The sequence below is a fragment of the Lacerta agilis genome, chromosome 3 (genome assembly GCF_009819535.1).
Source record: "Lacerta agilis isolate rLacAgi1 chromosome 3, rLacAgi1.pri, whole genome shotgun sequence".
Classification (NCBI taxonomy): Eukaryota; Metazoa; Chordata; class Lepidosauria; order Squamata; family Lacertidae; genus Lacerta; species Lacerta agilis.
The window spans coordinates 52289639-52314725 of record NC_046314.1 but is presented as its reverse complement, the minus strand read 5'-3'; the positions used below and the strand labels follow the sequence as shown (position 1 = coordinate 52314725).

The following is a 25087-nucleotide window of genomic DNA, read 5'->3' as shown; positions in this document are numbered from 1 at the left end:
AAGCTTGGAACAACGCACAACATGGAAACTGACTCACAGCAGATTGAGCTGACATGACCCCAGCCTACGTACCCTGGCAAAGTGGCAGGAAGACCAGAAGCAGGGAGAAGAGACACTACTACAGGCATCTCCTACACTTGACTACATGATCTTGACCTGAGCATGCTCAGCAGCTTTTCTTATCTGGGCACATAGGAGTTGCAGTTTTGTTGTGCCTCCCTTGAGAATTTGGCATGTGTCAAATTCAGCGAGGTTTGGACCCAGCTCCTAATGGGGTTTTGGATTTCCAAACTTGGAGATTTCATCTTCCAACCTATCCACCACCTCCATCCCAGTTCTAAAAGTTGGGTCCACTGGAACAGTTAAGCACATTCTTATATTTCACCCACTTAATATCAATAGGAAGATGCAGTGCTTGTTTGGATAGTTTGCTGACACGGGCACATAATGAACGTGGCAGTTCTCATGGCAAATTAATGAGTTGCTTTTTGTTCTGCAGAAAGGGGGGAGTGAATCTAATGACATAGTGTATGTTATTCTGATGTTGCTCCTTCCATCTCTAACCATGAGCTCCCATGGCACAAAAATCATCTATACATGGCCTAATCCAGGCCCATTTTCCCAACAAAAGAGAATGTACCAAGCTATGCACTTAACAAAAGGCACAGGGTATCTACCTTAATAATTTTAATGTAACAAAAGAAACTGGGTGTTGAACATGATCCCCTATGTAATAAAAGTGTCAAAGAGGCACCTGAGTGCAAGGATCAGCACAGAAACACAAAAGATTTGCTGCGTGGAAAAAAGGACAGGACAAATATTACCTTTGTATGTGGGGCAAGGACAAGTGGAGTGGTGCTGGGGATTCACGCACCCCAAGTTATTATATGACATGTGTTTGAGTTATAGAAATGGAGCTGTACCAGCTCTGGAGCTCTTCTATTGTGTCATTTGGCTTTTATTTACAGAGCTATGTTCAAATCCTCACTTATACAATTAAAAAATTGGAAAGCTCATCAACTGTCAAAGGTAGTGTACTCGAGGCATTTCTCCCTCAGAAGCAGCAATGAAATGAATGAGCAACATTCAGTGAAATGGAGGCGATAATGGTGTATTTTAGAGAACAGAATTAGACAGATAATCCCAAATGCTATATAATCTCCTTGAAGGTTGCATATTGTGTAATCTCTCATAAAGCCTGTTTGTTTGTTTGTTTGTTTGTTTGCTTGCTTGCTTGCTTGCTTGCTTGCTTGCTTGCTTGCTTGTGTCTGTCTGTCTGTCTGTCATCTATATTTCTATCTATCTATCTATCTATCTATCTATCTATCTATCTATCTATCTATCTATCTACCTACCACCTCTCCATCTGGAATACTTCATGAATTTGTGTGCTATCCCCTCACAGGGGCCTTGCTAACATTTTCTATATCGTTCCAATTTCATTTGTGCGCTGCCAAAGCAAGGATTCTATCTGTATAATTTTAAAAATTCTATTTTCCAGACATCAAATGGTAGGTTTGTAGACCACATAATAATGATTTGAATGGCATTTGATGAGCAGGTAATTCTATGATGAGCAGAACAGTCAAGTAAGATCCAAGCATCTTCCATTTGCTGGAGTCTCTGAGTCACATTAGACAAGATAATTACTACCAGCACACTACACAGCCTCATTTTTCACATAGTAAAAATTAAATGTTGAAGTTGTTGTTATTTAACTAGTTTTTCTATTATTCTGTAAGTAGAAAGGGCTTTTTGTTATATTTTTAAATCAGTTATATTTTTGCATAAATGTAAAAGGGTTAGGTGCTTTCAAAAGTGATGCAAGGAACACTGCAGGGGATTTAAAAACAAACAAATAAGAATATACACTTTAAGCAGCATTTAATGTAGGAAGCAAGTATACTTGACTTAAAAAGCCATGGCAATGTGACTTATTTAATCTTTGTATTGGGTGTGCATTTTCCAGATCTTGTAAAAGAGTCGCTATTTAAGAGCAACACTATAGTTCCATCACTATTATCACAACTTTTGGTAATGATAAACATAGTACTGATCTCATATGATGGTATCATAGCTTCCTCTTGTCATAATACTTCTGTGAACATCAAAAGACTAATGTGTGAACGTGCATATTGCAGCATGTGTGACAATGAGTTGGATTTTTTAAACAACTTTTAAATGGAATTTTTGTTATATACGAAAACACGTATGCTGATGACACTCAGCTCTACTTCTCCATAACATCTGAATCTGAAAACCAGGCAGTCCCTGAGCCACTGCCAGTACTCAGTGGTGAGATGCATGGGGGGGGTGGAATCTGAGCTTGGATCCTGGCAAGGTGGAAGCACTGTGAGTGAGTAGCTCCTGTGTGCGAGAAATTGGTTAGTTCCCTACCCTGGACTGAGTTGCTCTCCCTAGGGATGGTCTGTCCCATTTCAACACCTGAGGAAAAATGGGAATTAGTGCCTCTTGCCCCTGCCTGCTGTTCCCCACTTCTGCAGCCACTAGGCCCTAGTTCTCGCCAAACTCCATGGGAGCTTGGGTGCTCCTTCAAGTGTTTCCGCTCATTTGGCTTCTCTGCCCAGGGGTGGGATAGTCAAACAGCTATACTGCATGCCAGAATGCCTCCCTCTCAGTGACAGAAGCAGTGGGGCAGGCAGAGTGCCACCTCTTCCACTACTGCCACCTGAGGCAGGTGCCTAACCCAGTGCCATGGGTAGGCTGGATCTGTCACTCCCTCTGATGGAGCAGGTGTGCAGTTTGGGGGATGCTTCTGGAGGCTCAGGTAATCTGAGTGGCTAGAAGTGCCTTTGACCAACTGTGACTGGCTTGGTAGCTACAGCCATTCTTGTACCAAGAGAGTTTGGCCACAGTAACTGATGCACCGGTTACTTCGAGCCTGGATTATTGCAATGCACTCTATGTCGGACTTCCCTTGTGTTTGATCCAGAAGGTGCAGGGAAGAAAAAGGAAAATGGAGGCAATATAAACTAGGAAAGGATATGTGATTGTTTCAGCCACACATGTGTACTGCATGGCTACAGGTTTAATTGCAGTAGGGTGGGAGAACTAAGGAACTGAGCCAAAGAAAATATGGATTTTGAAGAACTATCTGAAGAAAGTAAAAGAGGTGTTCAGAGAGGCAGTTCCAAGCAGCAGCAGCAGCAGCAAGGGAGAAAGGGCAGAGTCTTTTGAAGGAGGTGGAGATCTTTGGATCACTGAGAGTGGTGCTGCTAGATGCAAGAACCACCAAAAGCTTTGAAAATAAGGACGAGGAGCTGATGGTGGCTCTGGGAGCAGACAGGAAACCAGCAACGGCATTTAATGAGGGGAGTCTAAAGAACAGAGTGATGAAAGTGCTCAGGAGACCAAGATGCACACAAATAAGTAAACACACACACTTCTGTGTGCATCATTATCAGCCATGAGGATATGCAGTATATGCTATGAGCTATGAGCATATCCAGACATAGTTAATACATGTTTAGGCAGAAAGTTTAAAGAACACACACAGGTTGGGTGTAATCTCTCCCCTTCCATGGTTTTCACTGTACTGTATACACATTCAGACAAGTGGAAACTGGTGCAGTGGTCGGGAAAAAATAGACTAGAATGTGATCCATCAGTAGCAGGCGGTGCGCCACACTGGCAGAACCAGTTTGATTGGCTGGTTAGCTATCATAAAAAGGGGAAGTAACCCCCCCCCCTTTCTTTAGTCTCATGGGCCATAGAAGTCAGCCAGTCTCAGGACAAATGAAAGTAAAAAGCATATTTTAAATATAATCTGCAATCTTTGAATAGAACACAGAAAGACAGTCAGAATGCTGACGTAGGGAAAGTAGGACAACCAAATTCTAATGAAAGCTGCCACTCAGATGTGAACAGAAAGTAGAAAGGAAGTTTACAAGGTAATTTTTAACTGCCAAATCAGGAACATCATGACATTGAACAAGCTGGTGCCAATATTGCTCTCATAGTCGGGCAGATCTCAGAGCATTGATTGCATCAGTGGCAGTGATGGGTCCTGCAGCTCAATTGTCCATTCACTTCCATAGTGCAGAGACCCTCATGGAAACACAGAATTTGCAAAGACCCAGATCTAATGCTCGGGGAAACAGGCACTGTCATTTCCTTCACTTCACAACTCCTAGAAGAGAAACATATCCCTCTCTTCTTATACTGTTGCCTGAAAGTACAAAGCCCACCCAGCTGGTGGTTCTTCTTCTTCTTCTTCTTCTTCTTCTTCTTCTTCTTCTTCCTCCTCCTCCTCCTCCTCCTCCTCTTCTTCTTAGCTTACCGGTAGGTCATTTTTCTTACATAGACATTTACCTTTCTTCGCGTCCTACAGAAAAAAAATCTTACCTTTCTTAGAGTTGAAGGCCACTATAAATAACAACCAGAAAGCCCATTCATATGCCAAGAAGGAGCTGCTGAACAGAATGTGAATGATTGGACCATGTTAATGCATAAGCACCACTTGTGAGAAATCATCTCCATACAAGGGATATCTCTGTGGATACCATATTTTGGGTAATGTTCACAGCAGCTTAAAAAGAAGGTCATTCACAATCCTTGCTGCAAGGATAGCCTTTCATGTGATGGTGTTACACTCTCCCCTCTTCTCCAGGCAATGTAAAGTTTCAGGGGTGCGGCACTTGCTGGGGTTTGAGTTTCTTTGGAAAGAGGCCACTGAAGCTTTGGGTGTTTTGCAATAATTGAGTATTCACAAATATATAGGTTGAGCATAGATAGAGGCATGGTTTAAGCACTCCCAATGGACAGCAAAAGCTACTGTCCTACATCTGATCTCCAAAGAGAAAGGGAGCTTTCCCACACCATGCTTCCAGAGCTTCCAGCACAGTTCTCTATTTCTCTTTCAAATGAAATGGTGTCCCTTCTCTCTCTCTCTCTCTCTCTCTCTCTCTCTCTCTCTCTCTCTCTCTCTCTCTCTCTCTCACACACACACACACACACACACACAGCATTAACTTAGCAGTTCATCTCTGAAATAAACTTTTCCTAGCACCATCCTGTATCAAGAAGCAGACCATTAATTCTGGGTTGAATAACTTGGAATTTTAATCCTAACAAAAGTTGTGCCTGGAAACTTGGTCACTTAACCCTCTCCTATCCAAACTCTGAATCTTAGAACAATATTTTGGACAACCCCATGCAATCATTGTTACACATGCAGCCATTTTTGTGGAGGAGCCAGTTCTCACAAATGGCTCATTTGTGTGACTGCTACCTGGCCACAGGTACCTGCATTACATATAAACTGGCCAGAACTTTGAAAATCATTGAACGTCTCACATTAAATAGAATAAATGGAAAAAAGCAGCACTGAACAAATAAAGAGAAGGAACACTGGACAAAATTCCAGATCAGCAACTTGTATCACAAACCTAAGCATGTCTGCTTAATAGTAATCCCTCTCAGGTAGACAGCTATAGGATTGCCACCATAAGCATTCCTCCATCCCAAAATGTGCACTTGTAATCCAAACCATTTCCTTGGATGTTTTGCATTATTTGGTTGAGTTATTCCTTTTCAGTTTGCTCACTTGTGTCTCCTGGTCACGGTAGAGAATGTTTTACTACAGTACTTGATTAGGATGTCCTTCCCCTGAGATCTCAAGGATTGGTGGCTAGGAAGAAATTCATGCTGCTGTAGTTCCTTCTTTTCAAATGCATTCTGGGCCAATAATACATCTTGCTCTTGATTTCTTCTGTGCCTAGCAGCATCCTAGTGTTAAACAATGGAAAACAATAGTGTCATTTCCCTTTGAACCCCACATTTCCTGCTTAGGGAAAGGGAGTGATTCCTTCTTCCTTCTGCAGTTTGCACACTAGCAGTCCCTTCTTTCTAGATATCCAACATCAAGAAAAGCAAGTCTCAATGGTTACCTTTCCTAGAATCATAGAATCATAGAGTTGGAAGAGACCACAAGGGCCATCCAGTCCAACCCCCTGTCAAGCAGGAAACACCATCAAAGCATTCCTGACAGATGGCTGTCAAGCCTCCGCTTAAAGACCTCCAAAGAAGGAGACTCCACCACACTCCTTGGCAGCAAATTCCACTGCCGAACAGCTCTCACTGTCAGGAAGTTCTTCCTAATGTTTAGGTGGAATCTTCTTTCTTGTAGTTTGAATCCATTGCTCCGTGTCCTCTTCTCTGGAGCAGCAGAAAACAACCTTTCACCCTCCTAAAGAGACTTATATTTTCCTAAACAAACACACACACACACACACACACACACACACACACACACTAGCTCGGAAAAGCTTGCCAAAGCATAGCAAATTAAGATCAAAGCTGTAATAAGGAAAATAACAAAGTCATGCTTCTGTATTAAAAGCGAGTTAGGGACAGTGGGACATTTTTATGGTACTTGGCAATGCATGCCTCAGTCCTGATGAGACTAGCAAGATGTAACTGCAAGCTTAATCCCCTTGGTGTATTCGAAAACGCAACACTAAGAACTTATGTGGCTATGCACAAAGTACAGGGACATTAATATAGACAAACACATTGGTTTTTTTAGTGGAAAGGTATTTTGACAATGAGCAATAGGAGATCCAATGGCATCAGGTGGGGCATTCTAAATAGATTGCCATCTAACATGGTTACTTGAAAAACTCCACTCCAAATGGATTAAAATCTATATCTGCAACTTTAGCTGACTTACAGGGCTCTTCTGTAGCAGTGTGCTCCTGTTGCTGCCTGACTGATTGTTGATGCAGAAGTGGTGCTGTGTAATAATATGAACCTTATTCAATTGTGTACAAGGGCACAGGGAAGGACTGGCTGAGGTCACACCTACTGGCTCCGGCTGCAGCCTCAGCACATTCAAGTGTGTCGTTTGCTCTGACCCTATGTATATACAGCCAAATGTGCATAGTATGCATCAGCAGTGGGGAGCCTTTGGCCTTCCAGAAGTTGTTGAACTCCATCAGCCCCTGACTGCATGACCTAATAAAAAGAGGAATGTGCTCAAAAGAAACCAGAAATCTGTTGTCATCCAAAAAGTGAAGGAAGGGATTAAAGGAGTGCAAACAGGCACCAACTGGGAATTTTCAAATGCACAGAAGGAATGTGAAGGAATCGGGGTGGAGAGACTTATGGGGAAGAGCTGTTGCTCAGTGGTAAAGAATCTCTTGCGGCTTCCAGTTCCTGTCCTCCTGTGCCATGGCGACAGCTCTCTCAGCATCAGAGAGAGGCACCTGTACTTGGTTGGCCAATGGCCAGATTCCATATAGGGCCACTTTCTAATTTCCTAACTGAATTCAGGGGAAGAGGGAATCCTATGGAGGGCAAGTAGGAACTTCAGAGTGGGGGAAGAACTTACGTCTGGTGTAACAAAGCAGTACTTCTGGGAGAGGAATTCCTAGGAGTGCAAGGCTGTCAAATACTTGCCCTGATGGCTCTGTTCTGCCTCCACAGTCAAAGGCAGAAATGCTTCTGAATATCAGTTGCTGGAAACCATGGGAGGGAAGATTGCTCTTGTACTTGCAGTGGCGGATCTTAGGAGCCTCATATTTCAGCGGCACCCCATCCAATGCCAAAATTCTGTGCTCCTGCACCTCTCTGCATGCAAGACTCCATGCCCAGTCTGACCAAACTGATCACGTTTCCCTAACTCGACCTCTCATGCTCGGGTCCTGCTTATGGGTTTCCCACAGGCATCTGGTTGGCCACTGTAAGAACAGGATGCTGGGCTATATGTCACTGGCCTGATCCAACAGCCTCTTTTTACATTCTTATATTTTTAGGAAGACTGCCATTGTCCTCTGCTTGGTGAACAAAAGGAATGAGAAATGAAGGGAATGGGATGCCAGTGGGTTTTTTCCTTAGCCCATTATGGGATGTGAGTGCAAAAGTTTGTGGTTTTTGCATCCTTCAGGATCCTTCAGGATGTGGGTCCCTAACCTTAATGGGTTCTAATGCATTCAATGTGAAGGTTACACAGCGCTTCCTGTATGATGCTTTTGCTCCTTAGGGCTCTAGGAAGCCTGTCAATAGCTATGTCATACAGCTTAATTAGATTGCAACCAGTGGAGAGGAAGGCTTGTTTGCATTCTTTGTCTGATGAACTGAAGTGGAAACTACTCCCATGGTCCATGGTCCTAGAGAACAGCCAATGTAACCTTGCTGCTTGCTTGCCCTTTGTGACCAGTCCTCCACTAGATCACTTTTTCAGACAAAATAGAAACTTGAGTCAAGGTGCTAGAGAAACACGCAGGGTGGCAAAGAAATGTGCTCCCTTGGCAACAAAATCTACCTGTGCAAAAACAGAGCATCGTTCTGTATCCAGCTTAATGATTAATTATAACCAATTAAAAATTATATTAGTAATATATGTTTCATTTCAGGTTAAGCAACATATTTCTGAGAAATGTTCCTATAATTGGATCCAGGGCGCATGGAAGCATTTGGATGTCAGACTCACTTTTGACACCACTGGTTTAGTGAGGCATAATCATCTGAAAATACTTGACAAGCTTTCTTAACAATGGAAGTAATTAAATCTTCCATGGTTAGGTAGGATAAATGCATTAAAAATGACAGCTTTTATTCCAAAGTGTTTGTTCTTCTTTCAAACAGTACCTGTGTATAAAACTTTTCATATATTGTCAAGCCATGCTTCCCCAACCTAGTGCCCTCTAGACCTTCCTTGAGTAGGATTCAGTCATTTTGTAATGTGTTCTGAAATTGTGCAACTTGATGTTTTCAAGATTTGTTTTTGAACCATGGTGTATGTCTTTATTTCTATTACACACTTCACTTCTTATAAATAAGTACATAAATAAAAATAACTTGGAAAAGGCTACTTTGTCTGCTGATATAAAAATATTGACATGTATTTGTTAGCAACAATGAAAGCTACCATAGCTGGTATGTGGAGTGGTTTTGATCTAATGAGGTTCAGTGGTTAGCTGAAGTGTGGGGCTAAGTTTTAGGCAGACAATTAGCTCATCAAAGATTAATGGATTCAGGCAACTGTAGTCTGGAAGCTTTTGTGCAAAGGCTCCAGTTTGTAATTCAGGTAGGAAATCAAGTTTTGTACCTTGCCAAGGCACCCAAATGCCATTAGTTTAGCTTATTGATCTTTTGACAAATTTCTAATATCTTTCCAGTTCTTAGACATCTCTTTCTATTTTCCTCTACAGTTTCTTGCATGATGGTGGATTCAACTGTTTGGCACATAATGTGTGTGTTTTTAATTCTAGAAGTGCTGACCTATCAATGTTTCTCTTTTATTTTTACAGATCTGTCACACCCAGTTTCTGTGATGCTATATTAGGCCACTGATGATGACCTTTGTGTCAAAACACATTTGATGTGTGTTTGAAATGCACTACAGAGGATTTGGCCTTTAAGGGTTTATTATCGGAATGTTTACAAATATGGTCATTACCCTTTTGTTAAAAAAAACAAACACTTCCCCCTTACCTTGTTAACTCTGATATTGGTTGCTGAATTAAGATAGGCCTTTGGTCTTATCTTATGGTTATAGCACCTCTTGCTTTCATTGGACACAACTGATGTCACTTATTTTATTCATTGTGGCTTTAGCAAGCAGCAATTTAAAAAAGGATACATCACCAGCAGAAGATAGCAGATCAATACAAAATATAAAATAAATGCTTACTCAACACAATGAAACTATAATAACTGTAATTTAAAAAGCAACAAGAAGAATTAGCTTATGAGTCATTATGTACCAAACCAATGAGCTAATACTCCCTTATAGGCTGCATGCTACTTCTAGTAGTAGAGACAGCATGCCTCTAAATAGTAGTTGTTAGGGATGACACTGCTCTTGTGCTCATATCTTGCTTGTGGGCTTACCAAAAGCATCTGGTTGACCACTCTGAGAACAGGATGCTAGACTAGGCGGGCCTTTGGTCTGAACCGGAGAACTCTTCTTATGCAATACTTACATAATTAAATCACTGCTTCAGTGTAGTCCTGTGGACAGGGAGAAAGACCAAAATCTAGCTTCCACTAAACATAGGTGCAATAGGTGGCTATGGGCTGGTTTCCAGGCTACTGTCATCTGCGTTCCTCCAGCCATTTCCAACCTTAAAGAAACCCTCAAAAAACCATTTCCCTCTGTTTTCTTTCACATTGGAAACAATGTGAGGGAAAGAGAGTTGAGAAATTTAGAAAGCATGCCTAATTTTTCTTCTGGTTTAGGGGCATGCCAGAGGACTATGAGGACTTAGGATCTTTTAGAGACCATCTACTTCCTGGCAAGCCTCAGCACACACACACACACACCCCAGAATTCCCTCTTTTGGCATTTCCAATATCGGAGTTCTGACACCAGCTGGACCAATGCTTTGGAGGTGTCAATAGCATTAGAAAGGTAAGCTCTTCTGAGATCAGATATCCCTGTCTGACACTGCGGTTCTTCCAGTAACTCTAGGATTACCCTCTTAACGAACTGCCTCCCAATACTTTTTTGAAAATGAAATAATTAAGAACTGTAAAGCAATTATTCGAAAAGATATGCTACATCAATAGTAATAACCAAATGTTCCCTCTAAATCCATTACCATTACAAAGCCTCAATTCCCAAATTGTATGATCTACTGCAGCTAGTAGCCCATAAACCATTTGCTCTGTTCCATCTTAATCTGTTTTGTTAAGTTATCACATTTTATGCACAGTTTTCTTTTTTACTTCAGCATAACAATCAATACTTTCCCCCCACTCTCTTCTTTTATTTGCTGCTTCAGTTATTCTGGCTTCTCGTCTGTTTTAATGAAAACTTTGTTTCATTTCAGAGGCTGAATTCTCAGCATTCACAAATGATGAGGCTGGCTCTCATCTCAGTTCTCTTCTAAATTAAGGGCCAGTTTAAAAGAATCTCTGGTCAACCATCCTATAAAAATACTTGATAATGAGTAATCAGCGAGCACAAAGTCATCTATTGAATTCAATGGGCCTACTCTAAGCCCCATTGGATGCAGCGGGACTTGCTACCGTGGGACTGTATAGTTAATCAGGATTGGAGGCTTTGGTTTTATTTTTCTACATCTCATATCTGTAACTTGAGCATAATGGCAGCATTATAGAACTTCCATTAACAACATTCATGTATGCAAACAAGTAACAATTCCTTTTCAAAGGCCTAAGCTTATTTTTAGTACTGTGTATGAAATCCCACAAGTTTTAGGGTTTGGGTGTGACTGGCACTCACTAAATGTTGCTGATGATCTTTTCCACTTTAATGCACTGCTTAGAACCAACTTCTCCAACCACTCTGCTCTTGATGTTTCCTTCTTCCCTACACATATTCAATGTTTTTCATGGCAAAGTGAGCATGATCAGATACTGAGAGAGAAGGTCACAGGAGAGAGTGAGACAGAGAGAAACCCTACAAATATACTGAATATGAGCCGGTGCAAACATCGTTGCAACTGGCAAATCCTCATGAATAAGCTATTCATGCAGGAGGTCTACTTCTTTGAGCAGAGCAGTATAATAATAATAAAAGAGGAGAACTCAATCAAAATTGTGGTTTCTCCTACATGAATGGGAATATTTCACAGGAACATAGGAAGCTGCCTTTTACCGAGTTGGACCATTAGATCCATCCATGGTCCAGGTATGGGGAGCCACTGGCCCTCTTTCCCAAGAAAGGTTGTATGGCAGCCAAAGTTTCTCATTAATAATGGGGGAAATGTGACAGTTAACCCAACAACTTCCACAGTACACAGACATAATCAAGGCAAATGTAATCAAGATACTAAGTCTCTATCTGCTGTGAATCTTAAACAAAAAAGCATAATATCTACTGCTGTTTTTCTGATGGCATGTGTCAGGATGAAGTAGCTACTGTTGTAAGAAAAAAATCTTATTTTTTTAAGAAGGGTCACAAAAGGTGTTTTCCCTCAATGATTCCAAGTTTTACATAAAGAAGTTTGAATTTAAGTTTCATGTGCAAAGCATAACTTTGTCACCTCTTAGTTAAAACCTCTCTCTCTCTCTCTCTCTCTCTCTCTCTCTCTCTCTCTTTAAAGATGAGGAAGCTCTGTTTATACTTGGTTTACCCTCAAACTCATTTCCTTCTCCCCCTTGCTGGATTTTAACTCTTAACAGCAACACACCGTCTGAAGTTGCTCAGAGGCCTTTCTACTCAAAGGGGCCGCCATTACCATAACCACCCCATTATTCAGTTGAAAAGCAGACACCACTGCAAAAAATATAAATAAATAAAAATGGTCACCCTTCTTTTCCTCCCTCCTCCCATTTTTCTCTGGAACTGTCAGGTCAGCCTACTTTAAAGGGGGTTAAGAGGCAAAGGCATTTGGATGAAGACCTGGGAAAGGGAGGCTTCAATGTGAAAAGTTGCAGCCGGATTGGATTTGGCAGGCCAAATTATAAGCCAAAATTCACAGGAGAATTTATCAAGAAATGAATACCAGCGTCTCAATTTTTACAAAAACAACAAAAAATCTTTGCCAGCATCCATCATGAATCTGTCAGCTTTTGAGGCAGATGTCCTGACATACATTAGCAGCCTTAATAAAGCAGCAAAGCAACAATGATTTGCTCAAATGAATAACAATCACAAGAACAGCATAAGAATCCACTTGGAATTTTTTATTTTTTTTAAAAAAATCCCCCTGGAATGATTACACATTCCATTCAGCGCTCACAATGCTCACTGGAACTCAGCAATACTTCAACTTGAAGGCTGAAGTGTAAAGGCATGCATAACATTATCTTATCAGCTGGATGGTACTTTTGAGTCTTTAACCATACTGAATAAATTAAGAACAAATGTCTGGTGCATTAATTATATTCTTCAATGGGGCAAAAAGAAAAGTCATCCGTTTGCACACATAAAGTGCAATCAAAAATCATCGCGGCTGGAAAAGAGAAACAAGAAGTTATTAAAAGTTCAATTGGCTTCAGTAGACAGGGAGGGTGTGCTGTTAGCTTATATAGAAGATTCAAAATGATTATTGGGACATGGTTCTGGAACCCATGAGTAGCAACAACACATAGTGGCAATTGGGACTGCTAATTGGAACTGTTGATGGGAACAGCAACCCGAGGGTCAGTGGCCTTGGACATAGGGCTCATCCAGACATTCTTTGTGGTGTGTGTGGAGAACTAGCCCTATGCCAGGTAGGGGTTAATTTTTTCTGACAGTTAGAACCCTCAGGGGCGGGCTTAGCCTGGGTATAAAACACCCCTCCCAGTGGACAGTAAGGCAGTTGAAGTGTGGGCAGGAGGAGTTAGAGTTAAGTGCGGGGAGTTGAAGTTGAAGTGTGAGTCAAGAGTTAGAGCTGGGAGTTTAGAGTCTTAGGTGGATGTTAGCAGAGAGGATAAAGAGATTGTGAAACGTGTTGTTATTGATATTTAGTTAACTATTAGAGGTATTAGGCCGGTAACATTTAGAGGTATTAGGCCGGTATAGGACAACTGTTATAAGCTTATCGAACAACCTTCTATTTATCAGCAACCACAAGCTTTGTACGCAATAAACATCTTTTTAGTTCACAATATCCTCGTCTGTGGTGAATGAAGTAAGCAGGATCCAGCTAGTAGTCTGAAGGGCTGCAGCTGGGGACTGTTTGTCGTTGGTGCAGCACTCATAGACCGTAAAACGTCCGGGGGTGGGCTGTACAGGGCGAAGGGCCCGCGACAGTGTGTTTCTAGTCACAGGTCTGGACTTTAAAGCTCCGTGTCCAAGCATTTTTCTATTTGTCCCAGCACTGTCCACAGAAAAACCTGTGCTTTGCTGTTGAATAAGATCCAACAGCAATCAAGTTTTTCACAGATTGCTATTTGCTCCGATTCAGAGGTAATATGCGGGTTTTCCCAGAGAAAGTGCTGGGACAGGTGGGAGGTGGGAGTGTCGGTATCCGGGGGTTGGACGGCCAGCTGGCTAGCCCCCAGCTGGATCATGCCCTTCCAGCCATGACAATCCCCCGATCTCTGGTGCGATGTAAATCAGTGACTCAGACTTCAAAGCCTGAGAATACTATATTTGCAGAGCCAACGACACAAACAGAATAGGCGTGAGGCTTGTGGAAACATACTAATAAGCTACAGATTTATTACTCATAAATCAGGATAAAGAAAACATGTCGTCTCTCTCTGTCTGCTCTGAGTCTCAAAAACAAAAGCTATACACAATGGAAGTTCCCAGCAATCTGTGCTGGTATGTAAACAGACATGTGACATGTAACAATCTCACACTTCTGCAACTTAAGGTGGAATGGAATTTTCCCAACAGAGAGAAAAAGCTCATAGAGAACCATAGAGTTGGGAGGGACCATGAGGGCCACCTAGTTCAACCCCCCCCACAAAGCAGTAATATTTTGCTCAATGTGAGGGGAATGCAAATCACTGGAAACCACAGGAGGGGAGAGGGTTTTTGTGTTTGGGTCCTGCTTGTGGGTTTCCTACAGGCATGTGGTTGTCCACTGTGAGAATAACCTAATGGGCTCTTCTTATGGCTGGGAATTATGGGACAGGTGCAAAAGTCAACATAGCCTGGGAGGAATGTGGATGTCAGAATCCATACTAAAGGTAAATACATCTGTGGGGAAACAGGGACAGTCTTTCAGAAAGCAGATGGAAGGGCAGGCAGAGAGAAACTCATTATACAACATTTACATGGTTAATTCCAGGAAACTTTGTTTGGTGGACTGCCCTTTTTACTGAGTTTGTTTATGGAAAACGAGGCTGAGCCTTAGCTTTAGATTCGTTCACTCTCTGTGGCCCCAATTAATTAGCTAGCTAAAACGGAGAAGGGGTGGGGGATGGCTGCCCAAGTCTTTTGTGTCATGATGAAAGTGCTGACTGTCAAGTTTTCTCTGCTCAGTGCACCATGACGTAGGCATCATTAGTGTGCAAATTCCCCCGTAAACTGCTTTGCCCATCTGCACCTGGTAATCAGGAGCTCCAGCCGTCAGTAATTGTGTGCAAGCAAGTATTTATACCTGGTAGTGAATGACAGCCTGCACACATTGCCCGAGGAGGAGAAGCTAGGCCTGTCAGTGACTTGCAGTATCTACCATGCTATAAATAAATAAATAAATAAATAAATAAATAAATAAATAAATAAATAAATAAATAAAGGCTTCGTGAATTAAGCACCCAGGAGAAGAACAACACAGAGGTCTTGTAAAACAGATCCATCAACAGATCCTACAGCCTGGTGATTTCTAAAGGAACAATGGCATGCTTCCACAGATCTTCTGTCTCCACCTGAACATCACAGAACACTGACATGTGGGGCTGTAAATCTTGGAGAACCATGGGGTTATCATGTCTGGTATATTAAAAGTACAGTTCATTCATACAATAATTAATAATTGGTTTTATTTTAAAAAAGATTTTGTCACAAATGGTGCTACAAGCTGCTGAACTGCAAGGAACCTAGCATCTCCTTGGTTTTGCCAGCTTATGAGGAGCAGGATACGAGCTCAATAACTCTGTCCTGCTCATGTTCTCCAGCTCCTGGCATTCAAAAGCATCCTGTCTTGGAGAGGGCTACAGGAGGTAGCATAGAGACACCATGACTGGTAGTCGCTTCCTGCCATGTTCACATCCCTTCTTTATGGCGTTACATATTAAGGGCTAGGCGCTATCTCAAAAGCAGGCTAGATCTTGAATTGCTTTTCGTATCTTTGTCATTTTCATTGATTGAATAAAAGCACAAGATTCCATTATAGATCTCTGACACAGGCCAAACAAACATTTTTTTCTTGACTGAATGTAAAAGTATTGGAGAAGGCATTAAGGATAAATAGGGATTGATTTGCACTAATATAGTATAATGCTAGCTAAGTGACTTAACAGGCATATTCCTGCCACTGTAGGTTAAAGACACAACACTTGCCGAAATAATGATGGCGGTGTTTTGCAATCCTGTTGACAGTGACAAATCCACAACTGTATTTAGTTTGACAAATTGGTTTGCATAACCTGCAATTCTTCTTTCCTTCTTAAAATTACAGTTGCAAGTTTCAGCAGACCTATAGACAAAGTCCAGCCCAAGGCAAGGCCTCGTCTTTTTTTTTTTAAATCAAAATCAAAGGTTCTACTTTATTGCAACATCCCTCCCCAAAATCACTGTGATTGGAATGTCCTGAGGAAATAATTCACTGTGATTAAAACCCAGACCTGTCCAAGTAAATGAAACATCCCCCATCTCTCCACCACCTACCTCTCCAACCACACCCCACAAGATCAGAGTGTTTCCCCAGTGAGCTTGGAGACACTTTAAAAAAATAAATAAATAGACAGCTGTTGGTTTATTTAAATGATTAAATACCATATTGAACCCATAGAGCAACTCAGGAGTTTAGGCAATCCCTGATCTTACTTGAGGGGCCTTATTAATGACACAATCTGAAAATCTCACATGAATTACGTCTATTAGCATCATAATTCAGGCTCCACCCAGAACTGATGCAGACGCCTAACATACACACAGGTTGAGGATGAGTGGAGGCACAGTTTAAACAATCTAAGAGACCGCCAAAGTCCACTGCTCCCACCTCATATCTCCAGGAAAACAACCAGCATCCTACATGCTCACAGGGTCCCCGGATGCCCTCTTTCATACAAATCTTCCAGTCCATTAAGATCAGCCAACAAGATCAGCCTTTTCTCTCTCTCTCTCTCTCTCTCTCTCTTTTAACTGCTAATCCAAAAGAAACCAGCATTGTGGTTTCCAAGCAGCATTGTGGCAGCAGGTTGGCAGCAGAACGAGCTGCTGATTTGCCCCACTTTCTGTGATGGGGAATAGGTGGTTTATACAGGTTTTGCATGAGGACATACCCTCCAACATTTCCCAGATGAAAATAGGGACATTCTATTCTATATCAGGAAGCTTCTCCCGCATTTGATCTCTCTCACACATAGACGTCATATATATCCGTCACCTCGAGTCACTTACAACCTCTTGTGGTTAGGGTGGTTAGAGTGTCAAACTAGGACCTGGGAGACCAGGGTTCTAATCTCCTGCTTGGCCATGCAGCTCACTGGGTGGCCTTGGGCCAGTCGCTGCCTCTCAGCCTAACCTACCTCACAGGCTTGTTGCGGGGATTAAATCAACCGGGGTGCACCATGAGCAAAGTGGAGAAAAAGATGAGATAGGAATGCAACAAATAAATACAAATAAGTTCCTGCCAACCCAAATCCCTGTCATTTGTACGCTCACCAAGTGATAATGTATCTTCAAAGAAGGAGAAGAAAATGAGGAGGAGGAAGATAAATCTGTATTATTTGCCCTATATGATTGGGATTATTGAAGCAATCATTAAACTGTGATACACATCAAACACAAGAGAGACAGCAAACACAGAGACACATCTCTCAGAGAGAATAAGGAGAGCTGACACATTCTTTTAGGACCTGCCCTTTTTTTTTAGTGTTCACTGACACAGGCAGATAGCTAAGGCTCATTCTGATGCTCTTCCTTCCTCTCCTTGTCTTTTGCTTGAACGGTTATGCCTGGTGTGCCATTTCATACACTTATTACTCCCAGCATGAATAATTGCTTCCTAAATTCTTTTCTGTATCTGTTACTGCCTAATATGCATCAACTGTGCTGCTCAAATCATTACTTGTGCCAATTAAATTTTTATTGTTTTCTATTAGACGTTTTGAATGACAATTCTTGGGCTATATAAATTTTATATTTTATGTGAATTTAACCAAGGGATTCATTATTTGCTTTTCATCAAATGTAAAGTAGCTACACTACAGTAAAAAATACATCTGGTTTATATATCGTATTGTGAATGCAGAAATAGTTATTTGGTGTGCTATGTGTCCTAAATAACTAACAATACCATACACAAATGTGATATTATTGAAATCTGTTTTCTAGTTTCTAAGGAGTAGTATATTAGATCAATACTATCTTGATTTCATGCTGTCAGGATCAACCAGAAGTTGATCATACATGTTTATCTAGAACATGGATGGGAAACCTGTGGCATCCCAGCCAGCATGGCCAATGGTTAGAGACTATTTGAGTGGGAATCCAACATCCTCTTGATTGCCACAGATTCCCCACCACTGATATAGAAGAAACAAATACAATATCTAAAAATTCCAACGCTGGTATACTACAAACTATAAATACATGAATAAATATGTCTGGAACAAAAATAAATTGAATAAAATGATGTCATAAATGGCTAAGGGTGAAGACAGACATTCTAAAACAAGAGTAGCCAAGACTCCAACTTCCATCAAACCCACATCATCAGTGGTCAAGGATGATGAGGTTATAGTTCAGTGAAAGATGGAGGGTACCACACTGGGTACTTCTTTGCATGGGATGAAGATGGAGAGAAAGCCAGGACAACTTGTCTCGCCATGTTACCTCCTTGGTGCCACCCATGTGACCTTACTGACCCTGCCTGCATGACCTTCTTGACCACAGGCCATCCCACCAGATCCAGGGGCTACCAGCTGCTACTAATTAATAACCAGAACTGTAATAGTACTCTGAAAGTTGGTTTGTTGGCATCCATCTGTCTCAGGAGACAATGGAGGAGTGAGCCTTTGGAGATGAAGTTAAACTGTTTGAAGGTTGCAGTGCTGTGGAGACCAATGTGGGAGAGATATGTTTGGTTGCAGCTGGGACATATGAAGGTCTCCAGTTGTGCTGCGCAGATGCACCATGGTGTTTCTCCTCTCTATAATCCTCCCAGCAGTCATTCCTCCTCTAGTCACTGCTGAAAGTGCAATCTATTATTTAAATGGAACTAGTTAGATGCTAAGTATCCAGTACACCAGAAAAAAATCAAATATCAGTTGGCTCCATTGGGCCTACAGGAAGAAAAATTGAGGGAAAACAATTCCTAAGCAGAAATGGTGCTGCTTTAGCACCATTCTGAATTTCGTGTCAGCTTAACTCAGGTTCTCCCCCACCTGAGATCACATCAGCTTGACTCAGGCAAAGTTTGAAAGCAGGCACTATGTCTTCATCAGTTCACCACTGCTTGCTACTGTGCTTGATTTAAAATTGTTGCCAAGCCTCAAATAAAGCAGATTTAGAATATGGTGAATGCAAAAATGAGAATGTATCATTCATGGTTTGAGAAAGCTTACAAGGTGCCTGGATTGGTCAGAAAGGGGAGCAGACTGGAAAGTAGTAAAACAGAACTATTATAAATATTTGATTAATGGTGTGTGTGTGTGTGTGTGTGTGTGTGTGTGTGCGCGCGCGCCTCAAACTCCAATCAACACAGAGCAAGGGATTTGTGTGGTACACAAGTGGTGTGGTTAAATCACCACAAACCAAGGTAACAATTCTATACCCAGTTGCCTGAGAGTAAGGTCCTTGGAACGCTGTTGGACTTACAGAGTGGATATGCATAAAATTAGGGACTTGGGTGGCGCTGTAGGGATGTGGGTGGCGCTGTGGATTAAACCACAGAGCCTAGGGCTTGCCAATCAGAAGGTTGGCGATTTTGCTCGGTCCCTGCTCCTGCCGACCTAGCAGTTCGAAAGCACAACAAAGTGCAAGTAGATAAATAGGTGCCGCTCTGGTGGGAAGGTAAATGGCATTTCCATGCGCTGCTCTGGTTCGCCAGAAGCGGCTTAGTCATGCTGGCCACATGACCTGGAAGCTGTACGCTGGCTCCCTCGGCCAGTAAAGTGAGATGAGCGCCGCAACCCCAGAGTCGTCCACTACTGGACCTAATGGTCAGGGGTCCCTTTACCTTTTTATGCATAAGATTGCATTCTGAATAGTCATTCCCTGTCCCAAAAGACCCTTAGAAGCCGTAATTCTGTGAGGAAAGGGCCAGGCTAAAGATCTCTAAAGGGTGAAGACAGATACAACCAATGACTCTCAGCACGTTCTTGTGACCTCCTGCACAACTGAGCTGTGAAATGAGCAAACTAATGAACTCTCCACCACTCCCCATCCGTTTACCCTCTTGCTCACCCACTATTGACTGCCTCCTCCTCCTCCTGTTCTGGCTCAGGAAACATAACAAAGCAGCCTGCAGCCGAGTATCTGAGGTGAGAAGCTTTCATCACAGGCACCCAGCTGTGGGGCACTTTGTTAACTTTCCCAAGCCAGAGGTGGTAAAGGATAGCAAGGAAGGAAGCAGGCAGGGAGAGCAAGGTCTGCAGCCTTCAAGTAGCATTTGATTAGACTGTATTCTCACCTGACAGCTCAGCTGTGCTACAGTCATCTTTTTATATTATTATTATGTATTACATTTCTATACCACCGTTCATACAAAGATCACAGGGCAGTTTACAATATAAAAACACAAAATTACATACCATAATAGCAAAACAACAACAATCAAGCAACCCTCAATACCCCCACAGCACACAAACTTTAAAAGGCCATAGATTGTTTACTTAGCCAAATGCCTGGGAGAAGAGAAATGTTATATTGCATCTGTCTTCCCCCTAAAAGGCAATATTCTTGCCAATTTGCAATTCTCAGGATTCTTTTACGGAACCCATGATAGTTACATAATTTGCCAGCTGTCGATTTAATTGTAGGTATATGTACTGGAGCAGGATTTCAGGAGGCCAGGGGAGGGGTAAAGACAGAGGGCAATGGGGCAGGACAGCATTAAGCAAGGTCTCAAAGTACACTCTCAAAGTGAAGCTTTTAAAAAGCAAGATATTTCAAGAGCATAAATTGTGATTATTTATTTCCCTTTTTATAATGCATCATGCTGAAGTACAGCGATGGTGATCCAAGACAAGCTGTTTTTTCAGCACCCCCTTTTCTGAAGTCCAATGATTTGTGCCTTAGGCACACTTACTCAGTACGCAGGGAAAGAGCCCAGGAACTCAACATAAATATAGGTGCTCTGAAGGAATAAATCACAAGTAGTCTGAAGCACTGGCAGGGAGACTGCTCCCTCTTGCTGTCCCTTAATGGCACACCACAGGGAGCAGAGAAAATAAATAAGCAGCCATAAAAAACACCAACTGGTGGTAGGCTGGAATTGGAAACTTTCACAGTTCATTTACTCAGGACTGATATGTATCTGATGGTCACCTCCTGTCCCCTGAAGGCAATACAGGTGCCATTCTTGGTCTGCAGCCATTGCCTAATATCTCATCCAGATTTCTCATCAGATGCTGTACAGCTTGGGCCAGATACCAAACATATTATCTCATGTCTTATATACCCAATCTATTGCTGCGCTCTGCAAAGGGACTCCATTGTATCAGGAGGTCCATTGTGTGCAGTATAGAAACTGGGCCTTTATTGTGGTGGCCCCTGCCCCTGGTGGAATTCCTTCCCAATATGCATCAAACAGGTGCCATCTCTGTTCTCTTCTCAGCACCTATTGAAGATCTTTCTTTTTCATCAAGCCTTTATAATTGAGACCTTTATCCCAGAGCAGACACAATTTGGAATTGTTTTTATATGTGAAATTGTTTTTATGTATGGAATTGTATTTAATTGTTTTAATTGTTAATGTCTCTTACTGTGAAATTGTTGTGTGCTATGGAAAGCAATTCATAACTGGAACCAAATAATTCATAAATGGACTCCCTACCTGGTCATGGAGTGCACTGGGTGACGTTGGGCCAGTCACTGCCTCTCATCCTAACCTACCTCACAAAATGGGGAAGGGTAAAAACCTTCTTCACCACCTTGAGTGGCTGAGCAATGTATGTGTGCACAAATGTAATGCAGGGAGGGACAGAGTGATGCAAATGAACTAAAGGAAATGACAAGGTGGGATTGCCTTCATTTTTTCAAATCCAGAATTAATGTTAAAAGTTCTCCAAATTTGAAATTCATCTCCTAGGCAGGAGCAGTGGAATGCACAATAAATAAATGGAATGAGGAGAAACTTGCCCCCGTCTGCCCTACAGATGTGGTAGGACCCCATAGCCAGTAATGTGTAGGTCAGGGGAGCGGGTGGTGCTGTGGTCTAAACCAATGAGCCTCTTGGGCTTGCTGATAGGAAGGTTGGAGGTTCGAATCCACACAACGAGGTAAGCTCCCATTGCTGTGTCCCAGCACCTGCCAACCTAGCAGTTAGAAAGCACACCAGAGCAAGTAGATATATAGGTACCACTGTGGTGGGAAGGTAAGCAGCATTTCTGTGTGCTCTGCTTTCCATCATGGTGTTCCATTGCACCAGAAGCAGTTTAGTCATGCTGGCCACATGACCCAGAAAGCTGTCTGTGGACAAACGCTGGCTCCCTCGGCCTGAAGCGAGATGAGTGCCAGTCAAAGGTGACTATGGGGTTGTGGCACTCACCACCATGGTAACAGGATTGTTGCCAGCATTCTAAGTCATTTCTAGTTTGATTTGTCATGTTCTTTCTTCTAGGACAAAAAACTAAGGGCCCTGCTTGGGGAACCCTTGTGCAAGTTTTCCCCTTCAAAACATTGCTTAGAGAACTTCTGTGTGCTTCTCCTTGTATTATAGTTTGTGTGTTTTTGAAAATGAACACAATCCGGCCAAAGTCAGGTGCTTTTAAGTCCCCCTGATTTCCAATAGGAAATGGAACTGAAACATGTTTAAATTTGTCCTGAGTGTGCTCAGCGTTTTAGTTGTTTAATTACTTAGTATGTGTTCCTCCCCTCCGCGCCCACTACTATAGTACTTTTGTGCATCAGAAGTCATTGTGAATTATCCCAGATATCCTGGCTTTATTGAGATCCCTGGGAGCCCCACTGAACATGTCCCCTGCCCTCTGCACCAGCACCTCCTGCTGACTCTCATATGCTCAGCAAGCCACGGTTGCACAGCGCCTGCTGAGCTGAACAGCTGGAGGGAAAGATTAATAAACTAAAGCCTGCAGTTTCTCTTCTGCAGTGCTCAAGTATCCACAAGCCCTGCCTGAATCGTGGATAAAGAATGAATGGGTGGAGAGGCTTGTGCCCATGAGACAAAAGGATGAGAAAGAGCAATGAGAGGTAGGGTGAAATAAGGGCTTATTTTTGTAAACATCAATAGGCATTTGATGTTTTTGCACCATGGCTTTATTGTCAATCACAAGAAGCTGAAACAAGTATGAATAAAAAGTTCTAAAATGCGATTCAGTAAAATCAGCCTTTCAGCTGGCTTCTTATAATCCAGTTCCCTTCCTACTTTGGACTTGCTAAATACTTCCACATTGTACAGCTAACATGCTTACTTCTCTTCTGGATATCTTCCAATTACAAACCAGTCGTAAACATGTGTATGTAGCAATTCAACTATATCTACAAAGAAAAGGCTAGGTTTAGGGATGGAGTTAGGACGCCAACAGGTTGGCGTGCTGAAGAGCAGCAGTCAGAGTCAGATAAAGCCGAGGTCCAACAGTACGGGTCAGGAGCCAGCCAAAGCCAGGTAACAGTACCGGATCAAGGCCAGCCGAGGACAGACAGTCATACAGGGATCAGAGTAGCCAAAGTAAGTTGAGTCAGGAATCAGAGAAGCCTAAGTCACGTACGAGCCAGGAATCAGGAAGCCGCAGTCAGGAACAAGCCAAGAGTCAGGAAGCCAAAGTCACGAACACAGGAATCGGGAACAGGACGAGCAAGAACAACCACGCGCTCCAGCACAGCAGTTGCAGGTGCTGGTGAATGGAGCTGCCGGTCTTCCTTAAGTAGCCGGCTCATAACCACGTCTCTTACGAGCTGCAGCTGCCTCTAATTGTTCCCTACATCTCTCAGCTCTACGTTCTACAGCTGAGAAGGGAGGAAGGGAGGGGGCCCACAGGTTCCTCTCCTCACAAGGGCCTGATTCTGGCTTGACTTCTTCCTCCTCCTGTTCTGGTCTTCCCACTTCTCTATCTGAATCTTACTGTTCTGAGGAGTGCTGCCACCAGCCTTCCCCAGGTATGAATTCCTCCATTTTCCCAGATTCTTCTGTGGGTTCAGCCTTGCCGGGGGGGGGGGGGGTTGGGGCTTGCCACCACTCCTCCTCGTCCAGCTCAACCCTGACAGATGGCTCAGAACTCCTATAGACTCATTTTCACATGTGTTCATAACCAAGTCGGTTCCATCACCACTTCACACTGAATTATCATTAACAGTACAATCCTAACTACATCTACTCAGAAGCATACCATCCAACATTCCTCAGATGAAAATAAGGACATTTCTTACTCCCTGCAACTGATCTTCTTGATTCACCCCAGGGAGATCTTTGACCATGAAAACATCCCAAATAGAAAAAATGCAAAGCATCCCAGTGGCTCATGTAGTCTAAGCCTCTGCTCTAATGCAGTATGTCCTGTATAAAAATTATTTGATATTCCCATATTTCTGGCAATATGGGCCAAATTACATTGGATTGTTGATGTACATAACTGAGTGGAGTTCAGCTGAGTCCTGTTTGTGGAAGCCCTGCACAAGGACGTGAAATCCTTGCACTGATGGAACAATCGCCTTAGCACAATGTTGAATTCCTCCCACTGTATATGAGGTGCTTTGAACCTTCTAAATATAAATGATAAGGAGGAGGAGACAGCAAAGAGTAATCCACAGTACAGAATTTAATAATCCTGTTTCTCCTGTCACTCACTTCTAAATGATTTATGCCCTTTCTCTTAGGAGAACATGTGCGGGCTCTAAAGTTTTGTCTAATGTAAATGTAACAACACAAGCCACTGCCATAGCTGTCAACTTTTCCCTTTTCTTGCGAGGAATCCTATTCGGAATAAGGGAATTTCCCTTTAAAAAAAGGAAAAGTTGACAGCTATGGCCACTGCATTTTGTAATGAGAAAAGGTGGAGGAAGAAGAGAGATGCTTTTGCATCTTCCAGATGCTTTGATAAACCAACATAGTTTGATAAACAATCCCTGATGTCCAAAGTAATGTTACAGTAAATGTATTAGCATGTAGACCATTTCCAATAAATTCTATGCAGGTAATTCTGAAGATGGCATTTTGCAAACCTCCCATGCAGAACGCAGCTGTTATACCCATGAATGTCTCTTTAAGGTAGAAAGTTATAGAAGTGAGAGATCCCCTAGGAGTAGTTACAATAAATCTTTGCTGACTTGCCTTGATAAGCAAGGAGGGCAAACGGAAAAAAAGTATATTGATTGATGAAAACGCTTCCAGGCAAAATGTAACCTAACTTCATCTCAAAATTTTCATTT

General features: G+C 42.3%; 1 non-coding gene across 1 annotated transcript; it reads right to left on the bottom strand.

Moving 5' to 3' along the window:
* Window positions 1–1360: 1360 nt before the first annotated feature.
* LOC117044835 lies at window positions 1361–1464 on the bottom strand. Its single transcript, XR_004426363.1, has one exon. It is a non-coding gene; the product is annotated as a U6 spliceosomal RNA (small nuclear RNA).
* Between the last annotated feature and the right edge of the window lie 23623 nt (window positions 1465–25087).